Raw genomic sequence first — 26,296 nt, 5'->3', positions numbered from 1 at the left:
GGTACAATTTAGACTCCTTCATTTCTCTTCAGTATATTTGAACAGTTATTTTCATATTGGCTATTAATGGTATTATAATTAATATCTTAAATTCATAATAATATAGTGTGAATTACAATAACTTAGTATTGACATTATACAAAAATCATTTTCCCATATTGCTCTCCCTACCTTTTTATGTTTTTTTGTCAAAATTTGTTTTTTATACAACATGTACTAACAACCCAGATATGTAATTATTGTTTTATTCTTTGTCATTTCTTTATTTTATTATTGAATTTTATTTTACTTCATTGAGACAGGGTTTCAGTCACATAGGCTAAATATGGTTCACTACAGCCTCGAGCTCCTGGGATCAAGGGATCCTTCCACCTCAGCCCCTCATGTACCTAGGACAGAAGTGTATGCCACCACAGCTGGATAATTTTGTTCATTTTCTGTAGAGACAGGGTCACACTTTGTTGCCTTGACTGGTCTCATACTCCTCAGCTCAAGGAAATCCCGATCCTTGGTTGGGATTACAGTTGTGAGATACTGTATCTTTCCTCTTGTCATTTAAATCTAGTAGAAAAATAAAGTCACAGAAACCCCATATACAATAATATTGGCTTTCCTATTTCTTGGTGTAATTACTTCATTGATGTTCTTTATTTCTTTATTTGCACGAGGTGCTATTTTACTTTCATTCCTTACATGTTTTCATCATGTTTTGTAAGGCTGATCTAGTAGTAACGTACTCTCTTTAATTCTGTTTGCTTGTAAATGACTTACTTGCTCATAAATTTAAATTTTGGTTTGGACAGATATTGAGTTTATGATTGACTTAATTTTTTTTTATTTCAGCACTTTGAAGATCTCAACACAGTGACTTATTTCCTCCATAATTTTTAATGAGAAATTGGCTGTTAATGTCATAGATGATAACTTGCATGTGATCAGTTACTTCTGTCTTGCTTCTTTTAAAGTTCTCTATTTATTTGTCTTCTGTCAGTTTCAGTGCATGTGTTTCAGTGTGGATATCTTTGATTTTATTCTTCCTGGAGTATTTTTTATTCTTTGGAGATATTTGGATCAGTAGATTTCCATCTATCAACACATTTGTGAAGTTTCAGCCACTGTTCATTCAAATATTCTTTTTTTCCCCTGTATTTCTCTTTTTTCAGTGAAACTCCCATTATGAATATGTTGATATTCTTGATAGAATCCCATGGCAACCTTAGTTTTGTTCATTATTCTTGTTTCTGTTTTTGTTTCATACACTGAATAATATCAAACAATCCATCTTCAAGTTGCCTCATTACGCTTTTTGCATGCTCACACAAGCTATTCAATCTTTCTAGTTACAGATTATTGATTTCATTTTTTAAATAATGTGTATGTCTTTATTGGTATTTTCAATTTTGAATCACTGTTCTACTGGGTTCCCTTAGGTCTTTGAGAACAGACCTTTGGAGGTCTTAATTCTCTTCTCTTTGAAGATAATTGAAATATTTCCCTAGTTAGTACCACGCCTGGGCTTTCTGAAATAGTTTCTTTTAATTATGTTTTCTCTGAATGTGCTTTTTTTGCATTTATCTTTGAATGCCTTTTATTTTATTGTTGAATGCTGAACACTTTGCATATTATTCAGCATATTCAGATAACAAATTCTTGACCTCCACAATTGCTTAGCTTGTGGGTTGTGTACTTGTTTAACAACTCCTTAAAGCTAGTTTTGTAGTCTGTATTCTTTGTCTTGTATAGCCACTTAACCTGTGTTCTGTCATCCTTTTGGTCATCTACTATCTTTGACACATTAAAAAAAATCATAGGAAAGAAGAAAAAAAGGAAAAGAAAGAAAAGAAAAACTATTCAGAATTTGAATATGGACTTTTCAGGAACTCTAGTGTTTAGTCAAAAGTCAGGGAAAAGTGAAAAGTTTTGGGGTCTTCGCCATGCATGCATCCAAAAATGGACATATTTATATCCTTCTAAATATACCAGTAGGAGTCTGGGTGTGGTGGTTCATATCTGTAATCCCACCAATTTGGAAGTCTTGGAGAACAAATCACTTGAGCCCAGAAGTACGAGACCAGCCTTGACAACATGGAAAGACTCTTCTGTATAAAAAAAATACAAAAATAAGCTAGTTTTGGAGGCCCATGCCTGTATTGTGAAATGCTGAGCGGGGAGGATTGGTGGAGTCCAGAGAGGTGAGATGCTCAGGAGGCTGAGGTGGCAAGATCATTTGAACCCAAGGAGGTTGCCGCTGCAGTAGGCCATGATCCTGCCACAGGACTCCACTGTGGGCCACAGGGCAAGTTCTGTCTCTATTTAAAACCCAGTCCAATATAAACAGCAACAAACTGTGAGAGTTTTTCAAAGCTGATTTTCCACATCACTTTTCTTCACCAGCCACTTCTTTCCAGGCATTTTGTTTGTGTACTACTTGACCTGACTCTTATTCCTTGCTATAGGTGGCTCTGACTAGTGGATTTCCTTTCCACAAATGCCTCCTGGGAGTTAACTTCTGCACCCAAGAAAGCTCTGAGGTGGGCTAAAGAAAAGACTCTGAACTGAAAATCTCCAAGGGAACCTCAGACATTTTAAATCACACAACCGCAATTATTTGAAATAAGCTCTGTATTTCCACACATGCATCACAATCTGCATCTAGAATTTAATCTTCTTCACGGTTTCCATGAAGCCATGGAGTGGGTGATGATGGGAAGTTAAAATGCCACATACTGTCTTGCCCAAACTTAGAGGTCAGGTCTTTCTTCATTAAACGCACCCTTGAGTGATGTTATTAGATTCCAGAGCTCAAAAAATCAAGTCTGAGGTTGTTTTCTCTTCCTTATATCTCTTCACTTTTAACCCAATTAACTTTAATTACAGCATAAAATAGAAAGTTGATTAAATCTACCTTGCTTTTTAATGTTCGGAGAGGTTTTTTTTGAGATGGAGTCTCACTCTCTCACCCAGGCCAGAGTGCAGTGGTGCGATCTTGGCTCCCTGCAGCCTCTGCCTTCCAGGTTCAAGGGATTCTCTTGTCTCAGCTTCCTGAGTAGCTGGGATTACAGGCATGCACCCCCATGCCTAGCTAATGTTCTTATTTTTAGTAGAGAGGGCGTTTCACCATGATGGCCAGGCTTGTCTCAAACTCTTGACCTCAAGTCATCCACCTGCCTCAGCCTCCCAAAGTGCTGGGATTACAGTCATGAGCCATCGTGTCCAGACTGTTCTGTAAGATTTTATTTGACACTGCTTCCATCATTATCATGAAAGCCATTCTGTCTTTTGTGTAATAAGTAATAGTTAAGAAATACATGTTTTTGTTAGCAACTTATAAGTGATATGACTTTATTGTTTTCCAAATTATTAAGAGTTCAGTTTTCATTTCACCATAGCATGGTAGTTGTTACAAAAAATTAAGTTCCATCTTGAGCCAGTTTAATCTCACAGTCTCTAACCAAAGTATTTGAGCGTAAAAATTAACTCTCTAAATAGACTACATAATGTGCAGCTATTACATTAGTGGTGTTTTATATAATTAAATGTAAGGGTGGTATTTTAGGACATTATCATATTCATCTTGTAGAGTCATACCCTCCTGAGAAGACAGAGTTACACTAGGTAGTTGTAGGCATATCACCGTAGAGTTCAACAGACACTCCTCAGATTTCACTAGGAAATGAGAAGTGAAATGTTATGACTGTTCTGGAAATATGGCCCTAACCAGTAAGGAGAAAGCTTGTGATCTCTACAATAAAAGGAATGATAAATAATAAATTACTTGAGATTTTTCCATGTTTGTTTCCTGTATTGAGTTTTGAATAATTAAAAATGTAAATAATAACTGTAATAATACATTTAAGTAATAAAAACATTTAAATAAATTTTAACTATTAAACATTTATATTTATTTATATGAATTAAATGGTCAATGTACATTTCTTTATTCATATAACTTCAACAGGCTCTCAAGTATAGAGAAGAATATGTCAAGTTCACACCTCTAAATGTCTTACAGCTAGGATGGATACAAATGGAAGGAGTGAGTGAAAAAATAACATAAGCTTATCTGCAAGTCAACTAAAATATTGTTTCATAAATACTATGTAGACTAAGTATTCAAAAACAATACTGAAATTATAAAGTTGTATTATTTATTATAATATTAAACACTTAGAGAGAGGTTATTATATCTCAGAATTTTAGCTTAAAATGGTGGATATAATAGTAAATTACACTGAAATGGCTCCTCACTTCATAAAGTAACAGTTAATAGTAAAGCAGAAAGGATCAAGAATAGAAAGGAAAAGACAAGAGATGTGTTTTATTCATTGAAAAGTAGAATAATTCTAGACCCTCAATGAAAAATGAATTGAACAACGTAACACAGAAGAAGGAAGTAAATTAAGATGTTGATACTATCATTTAGGGAACAATAAATGATGACCTCACCTTTAATGCATAAACAGCAACAAGAAAAAAAAAAAACATTTGTAGGTGGTAGATAATAAAAAAGTTGTTATAGATAAAATATGAAAGAGATGAGGGAAAATAATTGGACTTGGAATATCCCCAGTTTTTATGTTATATAGGTGATGTAGTTTTGGACAAAAAATGATGGAAGAGAGAGGCATGTAGAAAGTGTAAAGAAGTTCAGGGGAAGTTTTAAATTTAGCTGTCTTAATCTTGGGTCACTCATCAGAAAAAGGAAAGCACAATGTTTAGAAATTCAGAGATCATATCACTGGTTGAATTCCTTAGTACTACAGGTTTAAAACTTAAGAGGCTCTTGTCTCAAAACAACATCAACAAAAAGCCAGGTGTGGTAGTGTGCATCTGTAGTCTCAGCTACTGAGGAGACCAATGCAGGAAAATTGCTTAAGCCCAGCAATTTGAGGCTGTAGTCAGTCAAGGTCTCACTACTGCACTGCAGACTGCGTTTCAGAACACTTTCTTAAAAAAAAGAAAGGAAAGAAAAGAAAAAGGGAAGGGAAAAGGGAAAGGAGAAAGGGAAGGAGAAAGAGGTATTCTGTGTAGTTACATTAGTGGTCTAACAAACAGACATCTACGAGATAAAATGAAACAAAACACACTGACAATTAAATAGAGAAATCAGACAAAAGTTGAGTCATGTAATCCAAAGCAAAATAGTATTTCAAGAATGAGGGTGTGAATCAGTTTTACAGATACACATGACGGTTTGAGTAATATGCAATAGACAAGTGATACATGGGATTTAGTGACAAGTATAAGATATGATTCCAAAAACAGGGTAAATGCCTGAAGAAAGGAGAGTTAAGAAAAATAAAATTAAACCTTGTCACAGGCAACTCTTTCCATGAGTCTTCCTATCATAGAAAATAAATAAATGAGTTGACAGTGGCATATCTAGGACTAAGACAAGCAGTATGTAGATCTAGTAAAGAAAATGATCAAAGGGGGTGTGGCATCTTACTCCTGTAATTGCAGCACTTTGGGAGGATGAGGGGGCGGATCATTTGAGGTCAGTTTGAGACCAGCCTTGACAACACGGTGAAACCCCATCACAATTATAAATTCTAAAACTAGCCAAGCGTGGTAGTGCATACCTGTAATATCAGATACTCAGGAGACTGAGGCAGGAGAATCACCTGAATCCAAGAGGCCAAGGTTGCATTGAGCCAAGATTGTGCCAGAGACTCTCTCTCAAAAAAATTAAACTAAACTAAAATAAAAAGAAATGATCCTGCAGGTAGAGTGAAGAAGTAATGGTACAAGGAGACAACAAATAATAAGCAAATCAGTGTTTTAAGAAGCTGGGAAATCCAAAGCAAAGGCGAAGAGGGTCATAACAAGGAGCAGTAAAAAATATACAAAAATCTACACAAGTTTTATTTTTGGTGGTGATTTCTCAGGAGAAAGAAACACAAAAGAAAGTGTGAATAAGAAAGTTGTCACCATTGCCTTGGTAGAAAAAAAGGGAGAAAAACCACCACCAACAAAATAATGTAAATTACACATTGTTAAGCTCTAGTGTTCTTCATCCCTTCCCATGGTGTTTGTTTCCTCAAGAAATAACAGAAGCCAAATATTCAAAATAGAAGGAAACATTAGCATATATTACTGTCTACATATATTAAGTCAAGTTTGTTTTAACTGCAATTCATTATTTTAAAATTTGTATTTTAAATTAACAAATATAAATATTTATGGGACACAAAGTGATTTTATAATTCATGTATATATTGCAAAAGAATTATATTGGGCTAGTTACCATATCCATTACCTCACACACATACCATTTCTTTCTTTGTGGTAAGAATATATAAATTCTACATTTTAAACAATCCTTATTTTTGAGATAGAGTTTTGCTCCTGTTGCCCAGACTTGAGTGCACTGGTGCAAACTCAGCTCATTTCAACTGCCACCTCCCGAGTTCAAGTTTTTCTCTTGCCTCAGCCACTCGAGTAGCTGGGGTGAGATGTGCATGCCACCAAACCTGGCTAATTCTTATATTTTCAGTAGAGACAGTGTTTCATCATGTTGGCCAGGCTGGTCTTGAACTCCTGACCTCTACTGATCCTCCCTCCATGGCCACCCAAAGTGCAGGGATTTCAGACATGAGTCACCATGCCTGTCCTTTTTTTTATTAAACAATTTTTAAGTTGACATTTATTAACTGTGATCACCATTCTGTGCAAAGGATCACCAGAACTTCTTCCTGTCTCATTGAAATTTGTTACCCTTTGATGAACACCTCCCCTTTCTCTATCCACTCCCATCACCACCCCACACTCCAATCTCTGACTACTTTTTGTGTGTTTCTAGAAAGAGTCAGGGCCTTGCTGCATTGCCCAGGCTGGAGTACAGTGACACAACTATGGCTCACGGTGGCTTCAAACTTCTGACCTCAAGTGATCCAACCACCTCATCCTCCCTTAGTGCTGGAGTGACAGTATTGAGCCACCACACCTGGCATATTCACAGTTTGAATGAGTTCAACTTTTTTAGATTTTACATATAATTGTGATCATTCTATACTTGTCTTTCTGTGCCTCTCTTATTACGCTGAGCATAATATCTTCCAATTCCATTCATTTTGTCACAAATAAAAGATCTTCCTCCTTTTTTAAGGCTGTATAGTATATCTCATTGTGTATATGTGCCACACTTTATCTCTTGATGTGCACTTAGGTTGTTACTGTATCTTGGCTGTTATGAATAATGCTGAGATGAATATAGAAGTGCAGATATCTCATTGCCATGCTAATTTTATATCCTTTGAGTACATATTTGGAAGTAGAGTAGCTGGATTATGTGGTAATTCTTATTTTTAATTTAACTGTATTTTTGAACACTCAATTCTATGACCCCAAAAGCACAGACTACAAAAGCACAACAAAAAACAATTGGATCGCATTACATCAAACTAAAATATTTCTGTACCACAGAGGGAAAAGGGTGAAAAGCAAATGTTCACTGATAGTGTATATGCTATATTACAAGCACTTATTAAATTAAAAGTATAGGTTCCAAAATGTACTAGGTGAAAAATGTATTATGGTGATTTTTTCTGCTTAGTTTTTGTAGCCATATGGATTTTTCATTTTGTTTTGTTTAATAAGCTGTACAATTATATTTAAGAAAACAAAAATTATTAATGCATAGTCACATTAGAAAAATCAATTTTATTAGAAACTACTTCCAAGATTTTGTTGTTTATATTTTTTATGAGTATCTTTATAAAGTCACACTCAGCCTCTTTACTCTTTGTTCTGTGAAATTATATATGGATATTGCATACTCATTTATTGAAAATATCCTACCCTTCTCCATGAGTGATAGTAATTCCTCAGCTGCTTACTTTTATTCTTTTAACTGAATTTTCTCCAGATGCTTACACAATATCACAGTGCTTCTGGATGATTTTCAGTATCTCCTGGCAATACTTTGCCTGACCACCTTGGTTGCAAATACTGACAGAAGAGGAGCTTAAAGCCAAAGGCTAATATGTAGGTTTTGATGAACTACATGGCAATTATTGAGTCACAAGACTTCGGTAAAACGTTCCCTCCAAAGAACCTAAATATCAATATTATTATCACATTTTCTAAAAACTGAAATCTGTAGTGTAGGATTGTATGTCCCACCTCTGTCTCTTATCAATTCCTCATTTGACAGCTGCAGTTTCACTGCTGACCAGCAGGAGAATTGATGGCAGCATATACTAGCATGATTAAGATAAGCATCCATACTTACCCACCATGCTGGAATTATTTTCTGTGTTGCTAGGAAGATGAGTTCCACTTTTCCAAAACTCCAGCCATGGTGTCAACAATAATACAAAATATATGATTAATAGAAAGTGTAAACTCCCCTGTTTCAGAGATGCAGGGAAGAATGCCAGAGTCACTACAGGTGAGATAATCACCAACGAATGCCATATCATGACATAGATCAATTTTATCACCTGTAGCTTAATGGCGCAAAGTCGTTGCCAGTGTGGATGGCCAGTATATTGCAGTGAATGGCAGCTACACAACTGATAAGAGGGAATATGTCATCAGCAATGCTATTAAAGATAAACATGAAAATGTTAGAGAATAATTTTCATTAGTAATGGCCACTTTCTCTTTTAAACTTGCCAAGTTAAGATATATTTCTCCCAACCCACCTCCTTCGGAAAATAATTTACATACAAAAAAGAAAGAAAAAAAAGATTTGTTATCTTTCCATTATCAGGGATTTAGTGAATATATGCATGCAAAACATATAAAACAAAGAATAAGTGAATACACACATACCCAAATTTATAAATGTATATACACATTCCCTTAAAATAAAATAACTGGAACTCATGAAATTGGATAGAGACATTCGTATCTGACGTTATAAGGTGTGACAGCACCTAGAAAGAAGTCTCAATGAAGAACAAATAAAATTGGGTGAATTAGATCTTGAAAAGGTAGTTTCTTTTTTATACAAAGTTAGAGTGTAAAGTAGGAAATTACAGTGTAAAATAGGAGGTGAATGCAATATAAACTGTGTTTTAGACTATGGTGATAACAGGAAATCGGAAATAAGCTGTGGAGTTCAAGTAAATTCTGGAAGTGGAGCTGCCAGATTTTGCTGTGTGATGGAATACAGGGTACTAGAGAAGCAGAAAAATGAAAAGTTTTAGAAATTAAGTGATTTGTGTGGGCATGTTTTTGTTTGTGTGTACTTAGGTAATTTTATCAGAAAGCTTTTTATATGAAAATTAATTTAATTTTGACATTGTTATCCCAATAATTAGACTAATATGCACAAGGAAGAAAAACAAAATTATGTAGTAGTTGTATAATCAGTTTAAACAATCTTCTACTACATTCAGTTGAAAGACTAAAAATTCATTTCACATATACAGAAGGGTTAAAATAATACAGTCTTCATACACAATGAAATGAAGCCAGAAAACAAAAAGAGGCCAAATAGTCTTTACTCATCTAAAGTAACTATTCATTTTCTAACACCATTTAGAAAATGAATATCAAGAGTCCATTTATTCCTTCAGGGATACCCAAAGAGAAACTCTAAAGCAATAACATTCTTAACTGCATTTATGAGAAATAAGACTGAATAAAAAGAAATGATCTAAAAGTTAAATTTTAGAAAGTAAATTTTAGCTGGGTGTAGTGACTCATACCTGTAACCCTAGCACTTTAGCAGGCTGAGGTGAGTAGATCACTTGAGCCCAACAATAACAACAAGAAAACACCAAAAATGTTAGCCAGGCATGGTGGCACATTCCTGTAGTCTCAACTATTCAGGAGGTGGAGGTGGGATGCTCACTTGGGCAAAGGAAGTAGGCATAGTACATTTTGCTTTGGGACATTTATTTGCCTGTCCCCTTACCCCAGCACTTTGGGAGGTTGATACCCAGGGGTGATCATGTAGACCAACCCCGGCAACAGATTAGAAACTATGATCTCCGCAGAATGGAGCTGAGTTCCAGTCAATATTCCCACTGATTGACTACAGTAACCTCAGACACTGAATAAAGATCAGAGGGCAGACCATGGAAGCTACAGGCCTTGAGTGCACCCAGTGCTCAACTGTGTGATACAGGTGCAACCTGGCACTGAGTTGACTTTGTCAGTCAAATTACTCCAGCCATGAAAGTCTGCTCATTAATGTTTCCCCTCGTGCTACCAGGGCTGAAGCTATCATAGGCTAAAATACCTTAATTTCCTTCTCCTTGCCCTGAATCTCTGGACAGCCTTACTGTGGAAGAAAGCTTCCAAACAAAGGCAAACTACAAACACTGCATTAGGCACCTACATCACTGCACAGACATTGATGCATAGTCACAAGCATTAGGATCAACAAGAGAAACATGATGGCATCAAGTGGTCAAAATAAAGTGCTGGTGGTGACTGACCCAAAAGAGATGGGCATGGACACAAGGCCTGACAAGGAATTCAAAATACTTGTTTCAAGACAATGCAGTGGACTTCAGCAAAACACAAAGAATTCTGAAATGTATCAGAGAAGCTTACAGAAGAGATTAAAATATGGGAGGAAAAAACAAACAGAAATCTTGAAGAATAAAACACAACAAAATAAAAAATGCAATTGACAGCAGTGACAATAGAAGTGGTCAAGCAGCAAAACTCAAAGCGAGGTCAATTCAAAATATACAGTTAGAGGAGAAAACATAAATAAGATTCATGAGATTAATGGGATAACATCCAAAGAGAAAATGTGTCAGACACTGGCATTCAAGAGTGTGGTAGAGCCGGGTGTGATGGCCCATGCCTGTATCTTCAGCACTTTGCGGGGCCAAGGCGGGCGGATCATATGTTGTCAGGAGCTTGAAAGTAGCCTGGACAATATGGTGAAATGGTTTATCTATTATAATACAAAAATTAGCCGGGTGTATTGGTGGACATCTGCGATCCCAGCTACTCAGAAACCTGAGTCAGGAGAATCACTGGAACTCAGGAGAATCACTGGAACCCAGGAAGTGGATGTTGCAGTGAGCCACAATCACACCACTGCACTCCAACCTGCGAGACAAGAGCAAACCTCCATCTCAAAAAAAAGAGTGTAAGAAAAGAGTAGAAAGCTTATTTGGAGAAATAATAACAGAAGCCTTTTCAAACTTAAATAAAATATAAATATTCTGCTATAGGAATCTTGAAGGCTTACAATCACATTCGATTTCGATAAACATATCCCTGTGACTTAATATAATCAAACCAGCAAACATCGAAAACAAAGAGAGGATACAGAATTAAGCAGCAGAAAAAAAATAACATATTATAATGGGAATATATCCATACAAGTAATATATGCATATATATAATACAAGTGTTAATAGATCCAAAGGAAGAAAAAAATGCAAGATAATATTAGAAAAATTCAGCATCTTACTTTCAGCAATGAATAGATAATACAGACAGAATTTAATAAGTAAACATTGGATGAAAATGCCATGTAGTGAAAATGCTAAAAACAGTTACTGAACTATCCATCCAAGAGCTATAGAATAAATATTCTTCTCCACTGCATACATGAGATATCTTTCAGGATATGTCATACATTAGGTAAAAAATCACATCTTAATGAATTTGGAAAGATCAAACTCACATAAAGTATCTCTTCTGAAATCACTAATTCATAAGTACATCAAAATTAAACAACATGCTCCTGAATAACCAATGAGTCAGTGAGGACATTAAAGAGAAAACACCATATTTCTTGAGACAAAAATAGAAACACAACACACCAAAACCTATGAGATTCAACCAAAGCAGTTTTAAGAGGGAAGTTATGACAATAAATGCCTTCAACTATGAGAACATATCAAATATACAACTTGATGTTTCAATGAAGGAATTAGAAAAACATAAATCTAAACTCAAAAGTAAAAACAAAAAACAACAAAAGAAAACAAAGCCCCTGATAAAGGAAATCAGAGCCATAAAAGAGATACCATAACTGATACCCAGAAACAAATTAATGGTAAGAAATCAAATCAGCAATAAAAGATCACCTATTAAAGAAAAGCCCAGGAACTGATGTATTCACTGTTGCCTTCTACCTACCACAAAAAATAAACTGCTGCCAATTTTTTTTAACCTAGTCAAAACATAAAACAAAAAGGAAGATATGGGAACTGTTCCAACTCAGTCCATTTGGACGGCATTATTCTGATTACAAAACCAGACAAGGATACAAGAAAAAACAGAAAACTATGGGCCAAAATATCTGATAAACATAATGTAAAAATCCTCAATAAAATACTGGGAAAATGACTTATAATGCCCATTTAGAAAATCATTCACCGTGATCAAGTGAGATTATAGGGATGCAGGAATGGTTTAATACACTAGAATCATTAAATGTCATACATTATATCAACAAAATAAAGAACAAAATCTATGCAGTCATTTCAACAAGTGAAAAAAGTTTTGACAAAATTCAACAGTTTCACAATAAAATCTCTTAACAAATTACGCGTGGAACAACCGTAACTCAACACAACAAAAGACACAGACCCGAATAACCAGATAACACCATATATACGAGCCCTTAGATAATATCACACTCAAAGGGAATTAAAAGTTGAAAGCTTTTCTGTGAAGATCTGAAGGAAGACCAAGATGTTCATTTTCACTACTTCTATTAATGTAATAATAAAAGTCCTTAGCCAGAAAAATTAGACAAGAGAAAGTAAGAAAAGCTACCCAAATTAGAGAGGAAGAAATAAAATTGTCCACACATGCTAATGACATACTATGGAAATCCTTAAACACACAACTAAAAAGTAGTTAGAACTAATACAGAAGGTCAGTAAAGTTTCAGTTTACAAAATCAACATATAAAATTGGATAGCATTTCCATACACTAACAGCAAAATACCAAAAAAAAAAAAAAACGACGACAAAAATTAAGAACACAATCTCAATCACAATAGGTATGGGGGATAAAAGGGAATAAATTTAATCAAGGAGATTTAAAAAAACTGCATTCTGAAATCTATGAAACACTAATAAAATGTTAAAATGACATAAATGAATGGAAAGATATTTATGTTCATTGATTGGAAAAAGTAATATGGTTACAATGTTTATATGATCCAAAGAAGTGCACAAGTTGAGTGCAGTCTCTATCAAAACACCAATGGCATTTTTCACAGAAATTGAAAAAAAATCCTAAATAAATATGAAACCACAAAAATAAAACCATGAATAGTCAAAGCCATCCTGAAGATGTCAATGGGGTTAGGGATTGAATCCACAGAACTGGGCATGTCACAATGCTATAAACCAATACAACAGAACACAGTGAGCAAAAATAAATCTACACCTGTATAGCCAACTGATATTCTGCAGAGGTGGCAAGAAAACCAAATGAAGAAATGTCAGTCTCTTCAATAAGTGGTGCTGGGAAAACAAGAGAGCTACATGCAGAAGGACATAATTACAACTCTATCTCTCACTGAATACAAAAATTAACTCAAATGGATTAAAAAGCCTGGTACAGTGATGTGCCCCTATAATTTTAGCTACTCGGGGGTCCCAGAAGGGAGGATCACCTGAGCCTAGCTGTTCAAAGCTATAGCGTGAAACACTTATGCCACTGCACTCTACACTAGGTAATATAGTGAGACCTCACCTATAAGAATACATACTTAAAAACATTTAAAATTAAAGATGTAATGACAACAGCAATCTGTCAAACTAGTAGAATAAATCACAAAAGCATTTAATGACCTTGGTCTGGGCAAGAATATTTTTTGGATAAGACTTCAAAAACACAAGCAAAAAAATGCACAAGCAGAAAAATAAGGTTACATCATACTAGAAAAATTCCTTACAGCAAAAAATAAAAATAAAATAAAATAAATCACCAGACTAATATAATGAGAGCAAATATTTGCAAACTGTATATCAGACAAAGGGTTAATGAAAATGTACAAGGAACTAAAAACAGATTCAAAAGAACAAGAAAATAATAACCCAATTAAAAATAAGTATCTTCTGTTTCCCAAAGAATGTATATACACAGCTAACAGGTGTGTGTGTATGTGTGTGTGTGGTTGTGTATATATACACACACACACACTATACATAAATATCTCAACATTTCTCATCATCACAGAATTGCAACCTCTACCTTCCAGGTTCAAGTGATTCTACTGCCTCAACCTCCTAAGTAGCTGGGATTACAGGCGTGTGCCAGCACACCCAGCTACTTTTGTATTTGTAGTAGGGGTGGTTTCACCATGTCCTCTAAGCTTGCCTCGAACTGCCATCTTCAGGTGATCTGTATGCCTTGGCCTTTAAAAGTGCTGGGATTAGAGGTGTGAGCCACCATCCTCAGCCTATTGTAAGAAATTTAAGAAATGTATAAAATTTCTTAAATTAACCTTGTAACAAAGACAAATTTTGCCATGCACGATGGCACATGCCTGTAATCCCAAAAGTTTGGGAGGCCAAGGTGGGTGGATCACGAGGTCAGGAGCTTGAGACCAGCCAGGCCAATATAGTGAATCCCCATCTATACTAAAAACACAAAAATTATCTGGACTTGGTGGTGTGTGCCTGTAGTCCCTGCTATTCGGGAGGCTCAGGCAGGAGAATCCCTTGAACCTGGGAGTTGGAGGTTGCAGGGAGGTGAGATCACACCACTGCTTTCCAGCCTGGGTGACAGACACTGTCTCTAAAGAACAACAACTACAGCAACAAAACTAGATGTGTTTCTACTACACGGAGATTTATTGGTTCTAATATTTTCAGGTGTTTTATTTATTTGTTGAGTTTTCTGGCTAATGTATTGTTCATTTTTTGTTGTTTCTGCCTAAGTGCTTTTCTTTCAGGAGATTCAGTCAATTAAACTTAAATTATCTCCAGAGTATGGCCCAAAATCACTTCATGCATTATAACTGGTATTAATTCTTTGGCTTTGCAGGAGTATTTATTGCCCTGCTAGTGTCACTAATTGCCCTCGCTATTACTAATTTTTATTTGCATAGAAGATTAAATCGTGAGATTGCACATTTTTGCATGTGTTTATAAACTTCTGCACTTACGTTTTAAAGAAAGGTAACACTTATCCCCAGTGACTCCTAATTCTATAAAATGTATATATTTTTATACATCTTACTATCTTGGAAGTCTAAATGCAGATCTGAATGAAAGTAGTTCTTACAAAATTTATAGTACTCGCGAAAATCAGTATAGTAACAGACAAGTCATATGGAAATGAATTGTTTAGCTACATTTTGATATTCCAAGTCACAGCTCCAAATTTAAGGATGAGTAGAAAATCTACCACTAACATGTTAAATCACATGAGTTGACAAATAAAACTTATGAGATTATTTTTGAGCCATACTTTCTTCTGTCTCACTCTACCCTCATTCCTTAATTTAAGGTTATATTCATATCCCTCATTGCTATTTAGAATGCCCATTAGGCTGAATGAGAATAATATTAAAAGGAGCAGAAAAAACCACTAACTAAATCCCATTTTCATTTTTTAAAAACTATCATTATCTTATGACTGATAAAAATTGAATAGGAAAATCTTCAGAATTGTGAAAACTAAATAAAACTAAACAGGGATGCATTTCAGTTAGAGGAACAATGCTTATCCCATCCTTAATCTTGTTAGTGAACTATTTGTATTCTATTTACTTGTTGGAAACAGAATGAGAGATATTTGTGTCACTTACCTCACCATAGATCCTAAAGGAAGAACGTGCCAAAAAAATGTAATGTAGCTTTATTTCTTCTAAAGTCTTTGTTGAAAAACATTAGGGTAATTTGATCCAAAAGTACTTACACAGTAATAAAGTTCATGGCAAATGACATCAGAATCTGTCAATAGCTTTTCAATTAATTTCAAACATATACAAAGCATAGGTGGCCTCACCACAGCAGAGAACAGTTGAGCAGAGAATTCTGAAAGTAAAGCTCACATGGGGTCTGTGCCCAAGGACCATTTTTTCTTCCAAAGATAAAACTCCTCCTGTAATTTCTTTATCAGTCTCTTCAAACACTGTGTCCATTCTCACCATGCTGCTAATTCAAACTCTTCTTGTCAGTGAATCCAGTATAGTTCTGTATCAAATCCAAACAGAAGAAAACAAGATTCTGTACAATTCACTATTCATGGAAAATGTAAAAAGGTAAGTATGGATCACTAATCACAATAAAACGTATATATCTGGTTTAGGAAATGTTGAACCACCACTTGACATATGCAGTCAATTAAAGCATTTGACATAATTTAGTCAATATGTCAAATAACTTGACATATTATTTCTTCAGCAAACAATGTTTCAAGGAAATAGACAATCAAACTTCTATGATGCCTTAACTACCTCTTAACACCAAGATGATACTCCTGTCTTCAAGTAGTAAGAAGAAAGGGATATATTTCTCATAAGTTTTCTTTTTGTGCTCTGCAGTCAATGTCTGCTGCTGACATTGACTAAAACAAAATGGCACAAGGTCTAAGCCAAGTCCAACCATGATGACACTAAGAAAACTATCTAGCAGATATTTCTGATTTGGAAAGGAATACAAAACAGTGAGCCCTTTAAGTTCCACTTACTGTTAGATGTTGGTCATTTTGCATTTAAAATACTGTTTCTTGGCTTGATGCTATGAAGTTATTAATCAAGTAAAGTTTCAATATAAATAGAATGGAAATCCAGACTTTGCATGTTTATAGAAGGTGTAAATTCTATTTTGTTGGGGGGTATGAAATAGCTCATATTAGGTTCTTTCTAGACAAACTATCAGAGAAATTAATGATATATTGTGAAGGTCAATTAGTCATTATGGGTGGGAAGCAATCAATATTCAACAAAAATGGCTAAAAAGGAAGATAAAAGGCAACAGTACTTTTAAATCCAGTAAATATTGGAAAGGAATTTAGACAGCTTTTCTGAATAAAAATTCTGTTAACATAATAAAAAGACATGAAATGTGTAAGAATATAATGCGAATTATCAGCGAGAGAACATAATATTTCCCAAGAAGATGTTGGTCATTTGTTAAAATATATCAATGGGAAAAATAGAAGTAGCAGTTTAAAAAAGTGGGAGGGAAGAATCAAGAAGTTACCTATTTTGTTTTTATTTGATAATATGTTCATTTCCTGAACTTCCTTTGCATTGCTTTTATTCTCATAACTTATCATAAACATCCTTTCCTCCAATTTGTTAAGTTTTATACTGTACAGTATTAAATTCCTCAACTTCTGTTGTTTGTTATTCTGATCTAAATCACACCTTTATCTATATGCACGTATTTATTCAAAGACAAAACCTTTATCACGTTTTAAAATACATCCTCCTGGACCCAACCCATCAATGCGATTGATCTTTTCCTCTTTCTTGTAATTTCTTTTGTTCTCTTCTTCACTGCCCTGATTTCCTTATCACACATATATAAAAACTCCATGTTTTATGATCCACAACAGAAACTGTCTCTTTTGGTACTGACATTTTTCTCTGCTTTTAATATCAACAGAGAATTTCTATTAGTGATTTTCTTTCCATGAGTTCATATACTGTCTCAGGTTTTATCCCACAACAAGGAAGTCACAGTCCTTTCTCAAAGGCCATCGGTGACACCCTAATTGCTAAATTTAAAATGTTACATTGAATTTCAGGTGAGTATTTTTTCCATTGGTAATATGCTCTCATTTGAAAATTCCACTTACCTTACCAGTCAGGCGCTCATCCCCAACAGTCTACCAAATACACTATACTTAAAATAATCACCTTTTTTTGGCCAAATATTATATATATATATATATATTTTGTTTTTAATTTCTTGTCTTTGTTTTTTTTGTTTGTTTGTTTACTGAGACAGGGTCTGCCTCTGTTGTCCAAGCTGGAGTGCAGTGGTGCAATCAAGAACTCACTGCAGCTTCAAACTCCCATGCTCAAGTGATCTTTGCACATCAGCCTCCTGGGCGACTGTGACTACAGGCCACCAAGACTAGCTAATTTTGGTAGAAACAGGGTCTCTCCCATGTATCCTAGGCTGGACTTGAGTTTCTAGGATCAATCCATCTGCCTGCCTCAGGCTCCCAAAGTGCTAGCATTGGAGGTGCAAGCCGCCAGGCCCGGCCAAATATAAGTCACTTCTTAGACACCCTCTTCCTTGAACAATTCCTGATGAATTTTCTCCCAATCTCCCAGTTTTCTCTGCCTGTATGATGGATTTCTGAATGGTACTATGAGTCCCACGTGGTTGTCTCCAGCCAGTCTCTTACCAAACCCAAATCATATATGACTCTATTGCACATATTCATGTTTAACAGGCAATTTGATCTCAAGGCTGTACACTGAATTCTGATGTTCCTTCCAAACAACTTCCCCCAAGTGTTTCCCATTTCACCTGATAGTAATTACATCCTGTTGCAAAGGCCTAAAACTGAAAGGTCATCCTTGATGCTTTTCTTTTCATCTCCTCATTTCTATTAATCCTCCAATTCTTCATGTTTTCCTTTTAAAACAGGTCCAGAATCTAACCACTTTTCCCTATTTTTCCTGCTGTCATCCAGATACAGGTTATCCACATTTCTCATCTGATTAGCTCAGCCTCTTTACTGATCTCCTACCTTCCACTATTACAAGTATTACACTATTACCACTATTACAACTAGGTGAACTATATCTCAGATACTATAAAATTAACCATTTTAAAGTATACATTCAGTGATTTTCAGGATATTCCCAATATTATGCAACCATCACTATTATTTAAATATAGAACGTTGCCCTTACCTTAAAAAGTAACTCTACCTATGAGCATTCAATACCAGCTTCCCTTTTTCCTAAGCTAAAACCATGGTCTTTACAATGTAACAACCAACCATATATTATTTTCTTCTTATTCTCTTTTGCATGTCTTCTTCTACCATCCTCTTTCTCTGCTCAAATCTCCTTTGAGCTTATACTATTCACATGCTTATAAATGAACCCCAAATCCTTATCCTTCTTACATAAAAATAAAATCAATAGACGTTGTCACTACTTTCCACTAAAGTGAAAATGTAAGTTCCATCAGTACCTGGATTTTTGTCTTTGGTCAGGTGAACTGGCATAAACAATACCTGATGTATTCACAGTTAATTTGATCTTTTCTTATTTATTTATTCTTTTTTGGCACGTGAGTGGGGTGTGATTAAATCTTGCTCTGTTGCTCAACCTGGAGTGGCAGGATCTCAGTTCGCTGCAACTTCTGCCTCTCAGGTTCAAGCAATTCTCCTGAGTCAGTCTCCCGAGTAGCTGGGACCTCAGGCACCTGCCAGCCCAAACGGAAGTTTTTTGTTGTTGTTGTTTACATTTTTAGTACAGACTGAGTTTTGCCATGTTGGCTCGGCTGGTCTCAAACTCCTGAATTTGAATGCAATATATTACATAGACAAGGCAATACTAGTGAGTTTTTAAATTATAAAGCTGTTTTTGTTCATTAATAATAGTTTACTTTGAAAGTCTATTTTCATTTAGAAAAAACTAATTCATGTTTTTTTTTTTTTGTCTGTTTTTGATCAACTAGTTTAAAATTTTGTAGCTATCAGGTACATATGTAAAATCATTTATGTCAGACAATATTAAATTAAAAGTACATGCATTTCTTTCTTTCTTTCTTTCTTTCTTTTTTTTTTTTTTTGAGACAGAGTCTTGCTCTGTCACCCAGGCTAGAGTGCAGTGGCGCGATCTCGGCTCACTGCAAGCTCCGCCTCCCAGTTCATGCCATTCTCCTGCCTCAGCCTCCCGAGCAGCTGGGACTACAGGCGCCCACCACCACGCCTGGCTAATTTTTTGTATTTTTAGTAGAGATGGGGTTTCACCGTGTTAGCCAGGATGGTCTTGATCTCCTGACCTTGTGATCTTCCCGCCTCGACCTCCCAAAGTGCTGGGATTACAGGCTTGAGCCACCGCGCCCGGCCTGACATATGTATTTCTTAAGTGTTCCCCTATATTTGGTGTTGGTAACTAAACTGAGTTTTATTGAATCATATGTTTCCTTAGTGTAAAAAGAAGCCCAATTTAATGGTACAAAATGTTTATATTTAAAATGTATTCATGAGAAATATTTTAATAAACCAAGCCTTGAAGTTGCTTAATGTTATTCTATTTAAATTCTAAGAGAGGTATGGCTTTAAAAATCATAATGTGAGAAGAGAAATTTTGAGTGCATTTTATGACTTCTAAATGTCCACCTCTGTCCAACAAAGTAAGTAGTAATGTTCAAATCTTACACAGAACTGAAACTCAGGGTGGGAAGTCATGTAAGTAAATTAACAAATTATAACAAAATTTAGTTCATTTCAAGAGAAAACTGAGGGCTAAGAATACAATTAGCAACACATTCTCTACAGATCTTTAATTGGAAAGTGTGAAATTATATTTGTTTATGTTTTTATCTGTATGAGTATATTTTCTGGTGCATTGCAGAAGTTTCTAGTTAAACTCACCACTTAAAAGGTCAGATCTTTATTTGTCTTGTGGGATCTATGTAGAAAGAAGAGTTTCCTTTATAAAAACATCTTTTTTGTTAATTTATTTACAGTTGCATTGACACAGTAAATGTATATAATCAAAAGATTTTTTTAAACAAACACATTTTTTAAAAAAACAAACAGATATAATGTCATTAAAATATGGACCTAAGGGGTCTGTAGTTAAAAATCTGTATAGTCACTCAATTTGTTGTTAATATCAAAATTTAAAATACTCCTTCAAAAATGGCTGCATTGATAAATGAGTTGTTGTTAATATTAATTTGTCACTTGATGGAAAGACAAGTGGACAGAATTATTTTCATACTACAAGCATTATTTTTTCTTCTTATCTCAGGTTGTGAGCACTTTTTGAGTGGGAATATCTGCTACCTGTTAGATCTCACCCACCAGAAAAACTTGTGGTACTCAAAAATACTGGTACTACTTGTCACATGAATTCTGTGATCCAACAGCCACATATATATTATATAATATATTATATATAATTATTATTATATATTGTATAATATATAAAATATAAAACATATAATATATATTATATTATATAAATTATATATTTTAATATTATTTATTATTTATTATTATTTTAATAATATATTAAAATAATTATTTTAATAATATATTATATATTTATTTTATATTATATTATATATTATATATTACATTATATTTAATATTCATTTTAATTATAAATAATATATATTTATATAATATAAATATTTATATAATACATTATATATTATATATAATATATAATGTAAGAATATATATAACATAATATATATAATATAAGAATATTATATATTATATTATATATAAATATTATATATTTATAATTATAATATAACTGTAATTATAAATATATAAATTTAATATTTAATATAAATTTTTAATTTTAATTAAAAATTAAAATTTAATTAAAATTTAATATTTAATATAAATTTGATTTTAATATTTAATTATAAATTTAAAATTTAATATAATATAATTAAAATTATAAATATATAAATTTATAATTTATAAATATATAATATTTATAATTTATATATAAATTATATAATATATATAAGAATAATTTTATATAATATATATAAATTATATATAATTTGTATAGTTTATTTATATAATATATATAAATTATATATAATTTGTATAGTTTATATATATAATATATATAATGTTTATATATGTATAGTTTCCACCAGAAACAGTATTCCTGCAATTGAATACATAGGTAAAAATATAGACTATGATTTTTCAAAGATGAGAAGCAGAACAGTTAGGTAAATTCTAATTATTAATTATTATTACTTTGAAGATTCTGATAGCAGCTACTGTTTTTCTCTCAGAAATTAGTGTACTTTAAAATAATTATTTAGGAAGTTCTTCTTCATAATATGGCTAAAATCTCTGAGTTACTGTGACTGACATATTTATGTTATCTGTTTCATAAGCTGTGCTTTTTTTTAAATTCTCTATGTATTTTTCTCAAATGAGAGCTTTTTCTGCTAAAGAAACAAATTTCTTTTTCAAATTACGTTATGTGAACCTGTAAAAAAAATTAGTTAAGAATTATCATCAAACTGCCTATGGAAAGTATTCATTTGAAAATAAAGTGGTAAAAAAGTTATATCATATTTGTAGGTCACCTATTTAGGATAAACCTCCAAATAAGAGAATATGAGATGCTTAAATTTTGGTAATGTTTATATTCAAGCTCTTTATTATTGTTATTATTTTTTTTTTACTTTTCTGTATAGATATTGATAGAAACTAAATTTAAAAATTAGAATATTTTAACTGTAGTAAATGATTCTCCTAGAATTTCTTCATTTTTTTCCTTTCAGTGGGCAGAAATAGTTTGTCTTTCAGCTACTAGTTTCTCAGCACTTATCATTTATAGGATTACAAAACACACACTTTCTTTCTCTTTCCTAGATCCAGTAAATTATATCATCCAAACATCACGGTCACGGTAGCTTTACTTTTAGTAGAGTCTTCATATGGGATGTTCACCAATACTTGGTTAACAGCCACTATTGGAAGAAAAATTGTAATGTAAGTTCTGGCACTATAGCCCATATGACCCCTAGGGTGTTGAATTTAACACATACAGAGATGGTTAATCACACCAGTAAGAAGCAAATGAAACAGACAGAATATAAAATTGCAAATTAGGTATCTTACGTTTGTACTTGGTTGCTCGTGCTTTATGTTGTCTCGGCAATGTACTGAGGCATGTATATCTGCCTTGTTTCTTTTTCTGTGCAATCAGCTTCTCCAGGGCAGGAAGTGGGTATTCTTTCTTTCTTTGTCGCAACCCTAAGACACGATTAAAAGCATACAAAAATGTCTTAGATACTTGTAAACAAACTGTATTTTGCTTTATGGCTACAACCATGTTTTGACTTTTGGAGCTTCTGTCTATGCTCCTCTTTCTTCCACAACTATGGTTAATAGGTATATTTATTGAGTGTTAATAATTCTGATTTAATCACATAAATAATCTTATGTAATTCAGAAAATGCATTATTCTCAAAAGAAGATACTGAATCCTAGAAAGACTAAGTAACTTATTCCCCAAAATGTACTTATTTCCCCAAAGTTACTCATGGCAGAGGACTCACTTGTCTTTACTCCTGCCTACTTGACCAAACTTTACCATATTACATCCAGTGTATATTATTATTTTATTACTCTTTTATAATAACTTTTCTGTGAACTCAGTTATAATACCCCATGTTTGAAATAAGCAATAATCACAAAAATTAAAAAGAAATTAACTACTTTGAAAATTATGAGTATAAACAGTATATCCTTTTATTAAATAACTTTTGGTATTTGTTGTAACTTCTTTCTTTGTATTTATAAAGTTAAATTTGTGCATTGCTGATTTCTTTTGGTCTTTAATGTTGGTACCCAACATAATTTACTAGAATATTTTTATTAATTTGAAGACAAACCAAAGTTAAATAACACAAGAGATAGAAAAGAGTACAATATTCATGTCCTAAGACAGCTTCAAGACATCTTTGTTCATTTAGCTGTTTCCAAACTACAGTCCTATGTACTGAAGGAATTTTGGTAACAGTTAAGGTAAATTTTAAGCAAGTGATTATTTCAGTTTTATAAAAACCTCAATACATTAACTAAACATTACTCAGAAAAGGGCTTCATATAAGGGACATTATGTTAAGTGAAATTAGCCAGGAAATACAAAGGACAAGGATTGCATGTTTTTATTCATACGTGAGAATTAACAAAGTTGATCTCATGGACGTAGAGAATAGAATGACGGATTATTATAGGCTGTGAAAGATATTGAGCGAACAAATAAGTAAGTTAGTTAATGGGTAAAAAATACAGTTAGAAGGAATGGGTCCTAAAGTTTGATTGTATAGGAGGGAGAATATAGGTATGAATAATTTATTATGGATTTCAAAATAACTAGAAGTTTAGATGTGGAAAGCTGTTTAAACAATTATGTCATACATGTCTGAAATTACTAATACAGAAATTACCAATAGGGCATTTAAAAATTTGGTCATTACTCATTGTGTGCATGTATAAAAATAATAGTTCTACTTTGTAAATATGTAAAATTATAATTCATCAATTTGAAAAACAATAAATTGTGGTCTATTTAAATAAGAAATTTCACTAAATCTGGCCATTTCTGAATGGTAAAATGTTCCTTCTGTCTACACATTGGGCTTTTGTGATCCAAATTCTGATTTAGAAGTACTTTCAACATGTTCTCGGGCAGACTGAGGCCATGGCAGAAAGCCCACACATGCCCCCCTTCAGCATTAGCTGGAAATTGTGATCCAGGGCACTCCTGGATGCCATGAAACAATAGCTGCCATCGGAAAGATAATTACTAGCTTGTTTGCCTTGGTGTTGAGACTGCTTCTTTGACTGAAGACCATAAAATAATTACAAAACTTGCAACACCTATAATGTGTTGGGGAAATTAAGGAAATAATCTAATGAGGAAGTGCTCAGAAGGCTTCCAAAATATCATAAAAGATGGCTTTATAGAGTAAAATGTTACCAGGGAAGTACAAGGAGATGCTCATCCTGTTCAACAGCAAGTAGTCTGGTATTTTCTAGCGTCAAGTTTGGAAACACCTCAGGAATTACTGGATCTCACTCTTACATGAGCAATGCCCTTTGAAGAACTCCTGATTAACAACAACATGCCTGGTTGATGAATGGCAGTTTCAAGGTGGATGAACAATGTCTTCTTGGCAGACTTTCATAGACACCAGAAATGAAAGGACAAACCTAAGATGGAATGAGTAAATTAGCTCAATGATTAAACTGCATGCTGTTTTTTTAAATGAAGGAATAAAAACATTAAATCATTATTTTATAAAGGCAAATATTTGAATTCATGGGTAGTAAATAGTAGTTAATTTTCTGGTCATGTGATCAATAGAAAACTGGACTTTCAAGCAGATACCAGTATGTGACATATGGACTTTCCGTGGGCTGAGTCACATCCTGACATCTGCTTAATAGTAATAATTTAAGGGGTCCATTAAAGAAGGACATGTTGATTTCCATTTGAAGAATCCTCTCCAGGATGATTGGGAGGTGATTAGAACCAGGACAACATGATGCATTCACTTGAGGTGGCAAACTTGCAGAGATGCAGCAGTAATGCAGAGATAGGATTAATCTACACATATTTCTCTTACACTCTCTAAAGAATAGAAATTCCGAAATCTAAGTCTAGGCCAGAAGAGAAATGTAGACTGCAAATAACAATAGGCCAAATAGGAAGGGCCATAACATAGTTGGATTACAATGTACCAATATCAGTAGCCCTGATGGTATATTTATAGGTCTTGACTAACGTAGACTGCATTTTGCATTCATAGTGGTCGATGCTACTGCTTATGTACTATAAAAAGATAAAAACAGTATATTTTAACCAATTTGAACAAACAAATTGCTGTTCCTCAAGCTATGCAACACACTTCATATCCTATTGTTTCCAACAATGGGCATTGAGATATTACATCAAATAAAAAATTACATGTATTATTTAAAATCAGAAGGCACTTATATCTTCAGTAAACCCTACATCTAACAACAAAAGCTTTAAAATAATATAGAAATAAACTAGAAGACTTACTGCTTTCAAGGAAAATTGTCACTGGCTAGCAAAGCTGTCAGAAATCTTGGCGCAATGGTACTTCAAGGTACTGTGGATTCTGATAATATGCACTTCACTGGGGTTAGATGAAACCAAATTTTAGAAGCATCACTTAATACATTCTACCACAAAACTGCCCCAACACAAAAATATAATCTACTATACTCCACACATTGTGACATATGAAAATTGTGCATATTGATTTTAATATTTTATAATTTCTATTAAAAATATGTCCAGATTCTTTATCTCAACAAGAAATTAAACTATCAAACATTAAATGTGAAGAACGTTTAGAATTAAAATATGCTTGTTTTTTACATTTTCCCGTTTTCTATTTTTTCTGGTGATAAAAAATAAGGTTTCTGAGCAATACAGCTGCTATTCTGGGCAACTACTGTGATTTAGGTAATTCCATCCCTTGGCTACATGAACTTGGTGAGAAGTCATGCTAAATGTTACAGCACAAGACAAGCTTTAAATGATTAACCTGGCTGGGTGCAATGACTCACCACCTGTAATCTCAGCACTTTGAGAGACCAAGGTGGGTGGATTGTGAGTTCAGGAGATCTAGAACTATCTGACTAACACAGAGAAGCACTGTCTCTACCAGAAAT

At 33.7% G+C, this 26,296-nt stretch overlaps 1 long non-coding RNA gene and 1 pseudogene across 2 annotated transcripts in view; one reads left to right on the top strand and one right to left on the bottom strand.

Annotated features, from left to right (window-relative positions):
* LOC134809408 (uncharacterized) overlaps window positions 1-26,296 on the top strand; it is a 63,322-nt gene that overhangs the window by 25,462 nt on the left and 11,564 nt on the right. The window contains exon 3 of one of the 2 annotated variants that reach the window (XR_010155015.1): window positions 2,457-3,771. The exons of the other annotated variant lie outside the window; for it this stretch is intronic. This is a non-coding gene — a long non-coding RNA (uncharacterized LOC134809408). Of the gene's footprint in view, window positions 1-2,456; window positions 3,772-26,296 lie in introns of those variants that run through there. 2 annotated transcript variants of the gene reach the window in all.
* On the bottom strand, window positions 8,085-8,563 carry LOC100610162 (testis-specific XK-related protein, Y-linked-like; annotated as a pseudogene).

Source organism: Pan troglodytes, chromosome Y (genome assembly GCF_028858775.2).
Source record: "Pan troglodytes isolate AG18354 chromosome Y, NHGRI_mPanTro3-v2.0_pri, whole genome shotgun sequence".
Taxonomy (NCBI): Eukaryota; Metazoa; Chordata; class Mammalia; order Primates; family Hominidae; genus Pan; species Pan troglodytes.
Note: the sequence above shows the minus strand (reverse complement) of the source record. Positions and strands in the feature narration are given on the sequence as shown.